The sequence below is a fragment of the Macrobrachium nipponense genome, chromosome 40 (genome assembly GCF_015104395.2).
Source record: "Macrobrachium nipponense isolate FS-2020 chromosome 40, ASM1510439v2, whole genome shotgun sequence".
NCBI lineage: Eukaryota > Metazoa > Arthropoda > Malacostraca > Decapoda > Palaemonidae > Macrobrachium > Macrobrachium nipponense.
The window spans coordinates 7,335,618-7,345,608 of NC_061101.1; the positions used below are offsets into that span (position 1 = coordinate 7,335,618).

At 38.9% G+C, this 9,991-nt stretch overlaps 1 long non-coding RNA gene across 1 annotated transcript in view; it reads left to right on the plus strand.

Annotated features, from left to right (window-relative positions):
• Positions 1-2,054, plus strand: part of LOC135212278 (uncharacterized) — a 117,678-nt gene extending 115,624 nt beyond the window's left edge. The window contains exon 3 of the long non-coding RNA XR_010313836.1: positions 451-2,054. This is a non-coding gene — a long non-coding RNA (uncharacterized LOC135212278). The remainder of the gene's footprint in view (positions 1-450) is intronic.
• Positions 2,055-9,991: the final 7,937 nt, after the last annotated feature.

Consider the following 9,991-nt stretch of genomic DNA (forward strand, 5'->3'; position numbering starts at 1 on the left):
TTAATACATAAGCTCTGTCCTATTTGCGTAAAATCTTTGCTTTTACCTGTCCGTATATCTCTAATATATTGTGATAAAAATCTAGAATTGGTATGTTTCTTTATTTTTAGTATAAATATTTTTTGTTCAGATCTTGCCGACGACCTGCCTGTTGGAATGTGCTTTATTACAGTAAGAAAAATACAGTAAAACTAAGTTTTCCCATTGTTGTAGTTTGTCTAGCTCAGCACAGCCAGTTTTAACAAGACTTTTAAGAAAATTTTGTTTGAATTAAATGGAAGGTTAGTTATGTAGATAAGTCTTTTCCTAAAAAGGACAACATAAAAATTGTAGGAGTTATTATGAGGACTTGAAGAAAATTTACTGTAAACAATTTTGTCAAAAATACTTAAATGACATTACTTTTTTAATTTAGTATTTTTAAGTTCTAATGCTCTTGAAATATTTCAGGGAATGATGCCACGACGAATATTAAAGACTAGTTGAAAGAAGAAAAAAACTGTTGCTATCAAGAAATTCTTCAGAAGTTCAATATCCAATACTTTTCCTTTTCCTCCACCCCATCGGGGGCGGCGCCCCTGATCGGGTGGAGGAGCTCCTTAGGGCTAACGTAGTAGGCGTGTTGGCCTACTATGCGAATCCTTGGAGTTTTTAGTTATTATTTTTTTTTTTGTTGCAGATGACAGTGAGTTTTAACTTCATACTATTACCATTAATTTTTTTAACTGATAATCTGGTAATATCAGTAGATAAGCGTCGCACTTTGTTTTGTACATATGCAATGGTTTGTATAAATCTGATCTATGAGTACCTTTAAGTTAACTCGCATTATGTTTTTATGGTTATTTAAGTTATTAGCTTTATCCACTCTGGTTTTAGTTAACTCTCACCCTAATACTGTGATTTCAAAAGCTATTTTTTGGAATATTATTAGTTTGGTCAGTTTTTCATATGTAAGTTAGTTTTGAGTTTAGGTCAGTTTGATCTTTATAGAGAAAATGTAGAATGATTACTTCTGGATTAGTGTTCCTGGTTTTACAGAGCACCCATTTCATTTTGAGTTTTGGATCATGAAATATATTAAAAGCTTAAAATACATGATTATAACTTTTTAGATATTTTTGTAGATGTTCGCATTTTGAAGGAGATTTGATCTCTTATGCTTTTTGTGATCCGAAAAGATTTTTAGTTTTGGATCATGAAATCTATTAAAATCTTAAAATCCATGGTTATACTTTTTAGATGTTTTTGTATATGTTCGCATTTTGAAGGAGATTTGATCTTTTATGCTTTTTGTAATTCGAAAAGATTTTGCAACAAAGAATAATTATGTAATGGGAAGCAGTGTACGTTAACTTTTCCGTCCTTTTCTACTTTGTATTAAGGTTTGCTTTTAATTTGGTTTCATCCAAAGTTTTTGCTGTTGCTGCTTTTCATGACTTACAGGTGACCTTGCTCTGAGAGGTTTAGAATGGCGGACTTAAGGATTTGGAGTAATAGTGTAAACGTTTAGTTCGTGAAATTCTCCTCGTTCCATCTGTTACAAAAGTGAGGCTTTCCTAATTTTAGTTTTGAAGTGGGATAAAAACAAGTTTTCAGAATAACTCACTCTGTAACCGTAGATTCATGATTAAGAAAGATTCCAGTGTATGCACTATCCTGTCATTACCAGTGTTTTTAACCACATAAAATTGACCCTGATGATTGTCGGAAAGAGGGTACTTAAGGTGTTACGTGTTTATATTTTCAAGATTCAATGGTATAAGATTTTTACAGGTCTGTCTTGGTAGTTCACATTTAAATTAATACTGCATATCAAATTGTTAACGAATATAAAGGAAATTCAATGTGACTATTTTGAAATTTCACCCTGTAGCGTCCAATGTTCTGAGGGCTGGGTGGTTAAAAAGTCTGGTTTTATACAGTTTTCCCACCTAGGGTAAAAATATTTAGTACGGCTAAAGTCATTGCAGTTGAGCGTTTGTGTGAAACTGGCAAGATATGCGTTGGTAAAAAAATAAAATAAAATAAAATGGTAATGGTAGCCTGGGTAGTTCCTTGGTGCAATACAGCATTAATATAAAAATAAACTTGGAATCTTGATTAAAGAGCTGCCCTGCAGTGAGTAGTGGTTTAGAAATGGGAAAACAGAGTTTGATGACGAAGTTTGCTTTGGTTGGATGTTTGGTGATAAGTGACCGGAGGCTAGATGAATAATGATTATAACGCAGTTAGTGTAAATATATATTTACGCTGCAAATATAATTTTGGATAAAGGGTGAAAGTGTAAGGGTGGGGATTCTTTATAGGCAAAACCTAATGCATTCAACGTTAACCCTAGTTTTAAATTGCCTCATTACAATCAACGGAGATCAACTTAACACGGATTATTGAGTTAAAGACAGTGAAACGCTGTATTTAGGATATTTGGGAAAGATAAGCTGTGCTTCCAAGCAGGAGACTCCAAGGGAACTAGCCATTTACGTAATTTCTTACGGATGGGATGAGCTATTAAATCTAATACACAGAGCGGTGAAGATGGCATACACCACTTTGCATTTAAGTTTAAAAAGATCGAGGTAAAGTTGCCTGGAAAATGTGTTAAAATGCTTAACCCCCCAGATGCTGAAGCCTTGTCGAGGATGGGGGGCTTAGGGTTCATCAGCTGGGCCCTGATGCCTGGTGGGAACTAATTTTTCTTCACTGGCCTTGGTGCCCAGCTGTTGATCCAACTAAATAAGTCAGCTCTTTTCCTTTTACTAAAACTTTTCATCCTTCTGCTTTCTCCCCCTATAAGATACAGATTTTATGTTGATGACTTTTGGATTGGTTTTGGACATGATTTGGACTTACTCATTGGATTTGGTGGAGGGTGAGGATGGTTGGCATGCCACCTCACCCGTAGAACTCGAGTACCTAACGTGGTCGAGCGAGGGGAAAGTTTATATGTCAAACCCTGCTCTTAGTGCTGGGTCTGATCTCGACGGACATCATGACGCCTTAAGCACTGAGGGTGGGGTGTATATCTGGGTGGTACCCCTAGGGCAGCCCTGTATGGGATAACACTGTCCTCTAAATGTGGCCTCCATGGTGGGTGGGGGGTGGGGGGCTACCTGGACGAATCATAAATCCTTCGTCTTATGGCGACATTAATTAGATCTTCGGTTGACGACTTAGGCAAGGATAAGGACAAGGAAAAACCTGGTAATTCCTCCATTGTAACTTTGGAGCCTTTTTCAAATGAGCTCCTTGTTACAAACATTCTGCATGTGAAACCAGTCCCCTTAGACTGGAATTATGACATGATATATAATGAATTTTGTAAATTTGGGAACATCAAAGAATTAAGAAATAAACTTGGCAATAATTATGTTTTTTTTGAATTTTGGATAATTTTCAACAATGCATCGGAAGCTCACAGAGCCTTTAGAGAATTTAGGTCAGATTCTATGAGTGTTGGACTTGTAGAGGCAGAAGAGGTCCCTAGATATCTTGACATTTATAAACCACCAAATGAAATAAAAGATCCTAATAGAATAAGTATAATCTCCAGATCTCCAGACCCAGCTAAGTGGTTAATTATCTCAACGCATGGTGAGAGAGGCAACCTCTTCAAGGTGAAAAGGTTGGTAAGCCAGAAGATCGGCAATGTTGGGAGCCCAGAAGTAACTCGCTTTGGGCGTAATAGTTTTTTTAGTTCATACCAAGACCATGTTCAGTCAGTAATGCTCCTAAATTTGAAGCTTGATCCTGAGGGTGTGATAAAAGAGGTAAAACCTCACTATAATTTTAGTTATGCGAAGGGTGTTATATTTAATGAAGATCTACATGAAATGGATGAGGAGGAAATTTTGGAAATGTGTCCAGATGTGGTTTGGAAGGTTTTTAAAGTGCCCCGCTCATCGATGCTTATTTTAACATTTAAAAGTTCTTCTCTGCCATCTGAAGTTATTCTTGATAGTGAAATCATGAAAGTTCGTCCTTATAGACCGAGAGTGCTCCAGTGCTTTAAATGTTTTGGCTTTGGACACTCCTCTAATGTTTGCACCAGAAATAAACTCTGTGAATCGTGTGGCCAGCCTGAGCACGAGGAATGTTCTGGACCAGTAATTTGTGTAAACTGTAAGGGTGAACATCGAGCCCGTGATAAGAAATGTAGTGCATTCAAGAAAGAACAAGATGCATTAATAAAATCTCTTGACGAACACATCAGTGTGGGACAGGCCAAGAAGCTGTTGGGCAGGAAAACTTATTCGGATGCCTTGAAAGCTCAACAATTAAATACTGCCTCTTCTGGTGCCCCGACTGGTGGGGCTCCCTGGTGCCCCGCTGGTGGGGTTTTCCACAGCCCCTCTAGAGGGGTACCCCGTCCCCCCCGTGCCCCCCCTGGTGGGACCTCCCATGCCCCCCCTGGTGGGGCCTCCCGTGCCTCCCCTGGTGGGCCTCCCGTGCCCCCCCTGGTGGGGCCTCCCGTGCCCCCCTGGTGGGGCTTCCCATGCCCCCCTGGTGGGGTATCCCATGTTGCAGAGACTCTGGTCAAGCCAGGGGACCCTGTTGTTTCAAGGGTTCAAGCCAGGTCTCAATTTGTTGACGACTTCTCTCTGTCAGGGACATTGCCTGACATTGAGCCCTCACCTGATCCTGTCATTACAGTGCACCGTGGAGATGACGGTGAGGAGATAGAGGCCCTCTTTATTCGTCAGAAGAGGGCCCTTTCTCCCTCTTCGCCTCATTCACGGTCACTCAGCAATTGTAGGAAAAACAAAAGTAAAACTGAAAGGGCAAGTGAAAGCCCTTCTTCTAAAAGATCTGTAACACCTAGATCTAGGTCAAATAGTACTGGTAAAACTGATAAGATCTCTCTACCAGGACACAGATTCCTAAATTAGTAGGGAATTTTAAGATGCCTTCCTCTAAATAATGGCTCTCATGCAGTGGAACATCCGTGGCTTTATACCAAATAGAGAGCAAGTTCGGGTTCTGTTTAGGGATCATGATCTATCTGCAATGTGTCTTCAGGAGACAAAGTTGGGAGAGCACACTCCCAACTTGGGTTTTAATTATTCATTCCATAGGTCTCCACTCCTGATAGGTGTACGTGCTCAGGGAGGCACAGGCATCATAGTCCGCAAGTCTGTTAATCATAGGGTTGTTCAATTGAACACTGTGTTGCAGGCTTGTGCAGTTCAAATTTTCAATTATAAATGGATCACTATTTGTTCTTTATACCTGGATCCATCATTAGAAAGTAGATTGCAGGATGCGCAGGGTAATCCTCGTCAGCTAGAATTAAACGATCTACAGACATTGATAGACCAGCTTCCTAAACCCTTCATTTTGATGGGGATTTTAATGCCAAGCACACCCTCTGGGGTGAGCCAAACTGCGACCGGTGGGGTTTAATAATAGAACAGCTGCTTGACTTAAATGACATCACTTTAATGAATGATGGTTCTCCTACAAGACATGATGTTTTTCATAATACTGACTCAGCCATTGACCTCACTATCTGCTCTTCGTCCTTGAGGTTAGATTACCAGTGGGTAGTAGACCAGAATGATCATGGCAGTGGATCATTGGCCCATTCACTTAAAGTTTATGAAAAATATTCCATCTCCATGTTTACCAAAATGGAAGGTAGGGGAGGCTGACTGGGGATTATTCAAAAAATCTACTGAAGTTGATCAAGATATAAAAGATTTTCAGAGCCCAACATCCGCTTATGAGTATTTAATCAGTATATTGCTGTGTGGTGCCATGCTGTCTATTCCTCGAACTTCTGGTAAGCCTCGTCGTCCTCTAGTACCTTGGTGGTGTGATGCATGCGCCTTGAGCCGAAAGATAACAAGAACTTGCTACAAGAGATATCGTAGATATCCTTGCTTGGTAAATATTATCTATAAAAGAGCTCTTGCTAAGCAAAAGAAAACTTTTAAGCAGGCAAAGAGGGAATCGTTTATCAGATATATAAGTGAATTAAAATATGATTCCCCTATGTCGTTTGTCTGGAACAGATCTGAAAGCTGCAAGGGAAATTTTCTCCATCTCCCTTGCCTATTTTGAAATTGATGGCTTCTTCATATCTGATTCTGGAGAAGTTGCAGAAACCTTTGGTAGGCATTTCTCCAATATATCTAGTGCCCTACATTACTCTCCTGCATTCAGGAATATTAGGGACGGTACCACGGTTGTTCCTGCTGTTAGTTTAAATTCAGAGTCGTATAATCTCCCTTTCACCATGAAAGAATTAGATCATGCAATCTCGTTATCTTCCCCAACATCTCCTGGGGAAGATGATATACTGTACTCAATGATTTTTAATTTGCCTAGAAGTACAAAACAATTTCTTTTAGACATTTTAAACAGTTTTTGGCTTTCAGGAACTTCACCAGAGTCTTGGAAGATATCGATTATTGTACCTGTTTTAAAACCTTTTAAAGATTCCTTCCTTCCTAAGAACTATAGGCCAATTGCTCTAACTAGTTGTGTTAGCAAGATTTATGAGAGGATGGTCAATGCTCGACTTGTGTGGTATTTGGATTCAAAGAATCTTTTATCTAATCGGCAGTTTGGCTTTAGGAAAAATAGAAGTACTTCTGACCCTTTGATGTTCCTTACTCGGGAGATACAGAATTCTTTTGCTGTGCAAAACCAGACTGTTGCAGTGTTCTTTGACCTAGAAAAAGCCTACGACACTACCTGGCGAGGGGGTATCCTTTTGCAACTTGTAGAGTGGGGTGTTGTGGGTAATTTGTTCTATTGTCTAAAAGATTTTTTGTCAGAACGTTACCTGAAAGTAAGAGTGGGCTCTTACATTTCTTCTGCTTACCCTCAAGAAGAAGGGTTACCTCAGGGAAGCGTCCTTAGTCCAACACTCTTTAATGTAGCTGTAAACGGTCTACTAGAACAAGTTCCTGTTGGGGTGCATGGTCTGGCCTTTGCTGATGATTATGCAATAATCTGTAGTAAGTCCACAGCTGTTGAAGCTTGTCAAATGATCCAGACTGCTATTAATGCTTCAACATCATGGGCCAGTGCTAAAGGGTTCAAATTTTCACCAGAAAAAACCAAAGCTATACGATTTTGTCGATTAAGAAGAGTGGAAGAGATCCCTACGCTGTTTTTAAACGATTCGATTTTACCTTATGAAGATAGCATTAAGTATCTAGGTGTACATTTGATAAACAAATTAACTTTTACTCAACATGTTAATGAAGTTGTATGTAACGTGAAGCTTCGACTTAATATTCTTAAAGTTGTGTCTAATTTTAACTGGGGGGCAGATCGAATCACCCTTTTGAGGATGTACCAGGTTTTATGCCTAAGCAAAATTGATTATGGTTGCCAAGTTTATGGTTGTGCGTGCAAGACAACACTGCAGAAATTAGATGTTGTCCATAATATGGCTTTACGTATTTGTACGGGAGCCATAGAACTTCACCAGTAGAAAGCCTATATATTGAGTCCGGTTTTCCCCCACTATTTATCCGTAGGGAGGAATTAGGCTTGAGAGCCATATCAAGAATACTTACGTCAAAGCTAAACCCTAACTATAAGTTCGTTAGAGAACCAACTGACAGAGCCCCAAATAGACTGAGACTGCCAAAGCCTCTTGAGGTCCGACTAGCAAGCTCTGCCAGGGAGGTGGGATTACTTCCCCCTGCAGTAGCTGAAATTTCACCCTCAAAGTTTCCTCCTTGGAATAGACCATGCCTAGAAATTTGCCCAATTAGGGACAGCAGGAGCAACAGTTCTGGTGACCAGTTGAGGGCAAGTTTCTTGGACCATGCTTCCGAACATGGTGATTCTCATCATATATATACTGATGGCTCGAAGGGTTCTGATGGTGTTGGTTGCTCTGTAGTAACTAGTGGTAATATCATTAAAAAGAAGCTTCCTTCTAATTCTTCTGTTTTTACAGCTGAACTGCTGGCAGTTTTGACTGCTCTTAAATATATTTTTTATAGTTCTTGTACTAACAAGGTTTTTACCATTTTTACCGACTCTTTGAGTGTTTTATCTTCTCTAAAAAGCCTAGTCTCTTGCCACCCTTTAGTGCAAGAAGTACAAGATTGGTTTTATCTTTTAATTAATAGAAGAGGATTTTCTGTTAGGTTTTGTTGGGCTCCGTCCCATGTTGGAATTGTTGGGAATGAGCGAGCCGACGCTGCTGCTAAGGCTGCAACTAGGCTTAGGCACATTTCCAACATGGGCGTCCCTGTATCTGATTTTAAAAGTACCATTCGATTTTATTGTAGAGACCAGTGGCAGGCCCACTGGTCTACTTTAGATGATAATCTTAAATTGAAATCGATTAGGCCTTCTGTTCATCCTTGGCCTCATAGCCGGATGGATAGAAGGTCTGAGATAGTTTTAGCTAGATTACGTATTGGCCACACTAAATATACTCACGGGTATCTAATGATGAATGGAGCGGATAGGCAGGTTCCTCGCTGTTCCACTTGTCATGTGGATTTGACTGTGGTGCATATTTTGGTGGAGTGCCCTCTTTTTGAAAACAATCGTAGAGCTTGTTTGCTGGCAAATAAGTCTCTTGGCGATATTTTAGGTGAAGGTGCTCAGGCAGAGCAAATTATGACATTTTTAAAAAAATATTGGTCTTTTTTATGAATTGTAATTTTCTCTTAATTGTTTTAGGTTTCTTGTTTGGTTTTTATGAATGAATGATTTGTATGGTAGATCGGTTGTGTGTATGTTTGTTTGTACGACAGTGACTATTATTCTTAAAGATATATATGCGCTGAATGGCCCCTCGGCTCCGGCGCTTGGCTATGTGCCAAAAATTTTATAATCTAATCTAATCTAAAATGCTTAATGCGTTACTATGCATAGAGTTACGTCCTTTTAAATTAGTACTTTTTATTGAATACATAATATCTTGCAATATCCTCCACGCTATGTAGATGATCCAGACAGGTTACAGGAGTCCAGAGGGTAGTACTTTTTATAAAGAATACTAGAAAAAGAATACCAGAAGAAAAAGATAAGTTTCTGGTCCTGCTTATGTAAGCTGGCATGATTAGGTTAAGAATGCAGTCTAGGCTGTATATCGCTCCTGCACAGGGTTGTAAAAATTGATTACTTGAGTGAGCAATACATAACTCCTGTGCATTTCAGGACAATGTCGAATGTATTTTTGTCGATAAAATTTCACCAAAGCATCGGATACGAATCGTATTTGGGATATGGCTTATTTGAAGCCACAAAATAATTAGGAAAAATATCCAGTGATGTCCAGTGTTGATAATTAAGGCCCTTAACAGTAAATCAAAAGATCTGAAGGGAAACTTTGCTAAATCCAGCAGGCTGGTAGATAGAGGCTAATACAACTTTATTACTGAAGGCCTTCCCACTCATTGACACTAGTATGAAGTACTTTACTGGACTCCAGCTCATATACTTTATGAATGAAGACTCAGATGTTGGTATTAGCAGTAGTAGTAATAGTAGTGTGCGGAGTTCTTATTTTGTTTCACACACTCAAACACTAAAGTAAGGTACGATAAGGGAATGGGCATCAATTGAGAATATTAATGATATAATACAGTTCCATGGTGCAATTCATGTTTCCTTTAACTTGAAATATGCACAAATTTTACATTAACACACACTGTGAAAACCACTGTTACCTGGATTTTCAACGTTACGTAAAGTATCGTTCAGATGCCCATGAAATTTACTAGGCGGTCAAAAGGCCTATGTTGATAAAGACCAGTATTTAGCAAATGAATAAAAATGCATTTTATAAAATACTTTGTTTTTCCTATGCACACAGCCATGTAGTATGGATGATGAAATTATTAATCAGAATGATGATAATCACAACATTCATCGCAGTCACTCATTCTTGTTATTAATATTATAATCATCATTATTGGTATTATTCATACTTCGACATCGGGGAAGAGGATGAAGCAATGTGCATAACTACATATGACGTATACATACACGTACATGGACAGATATGGTA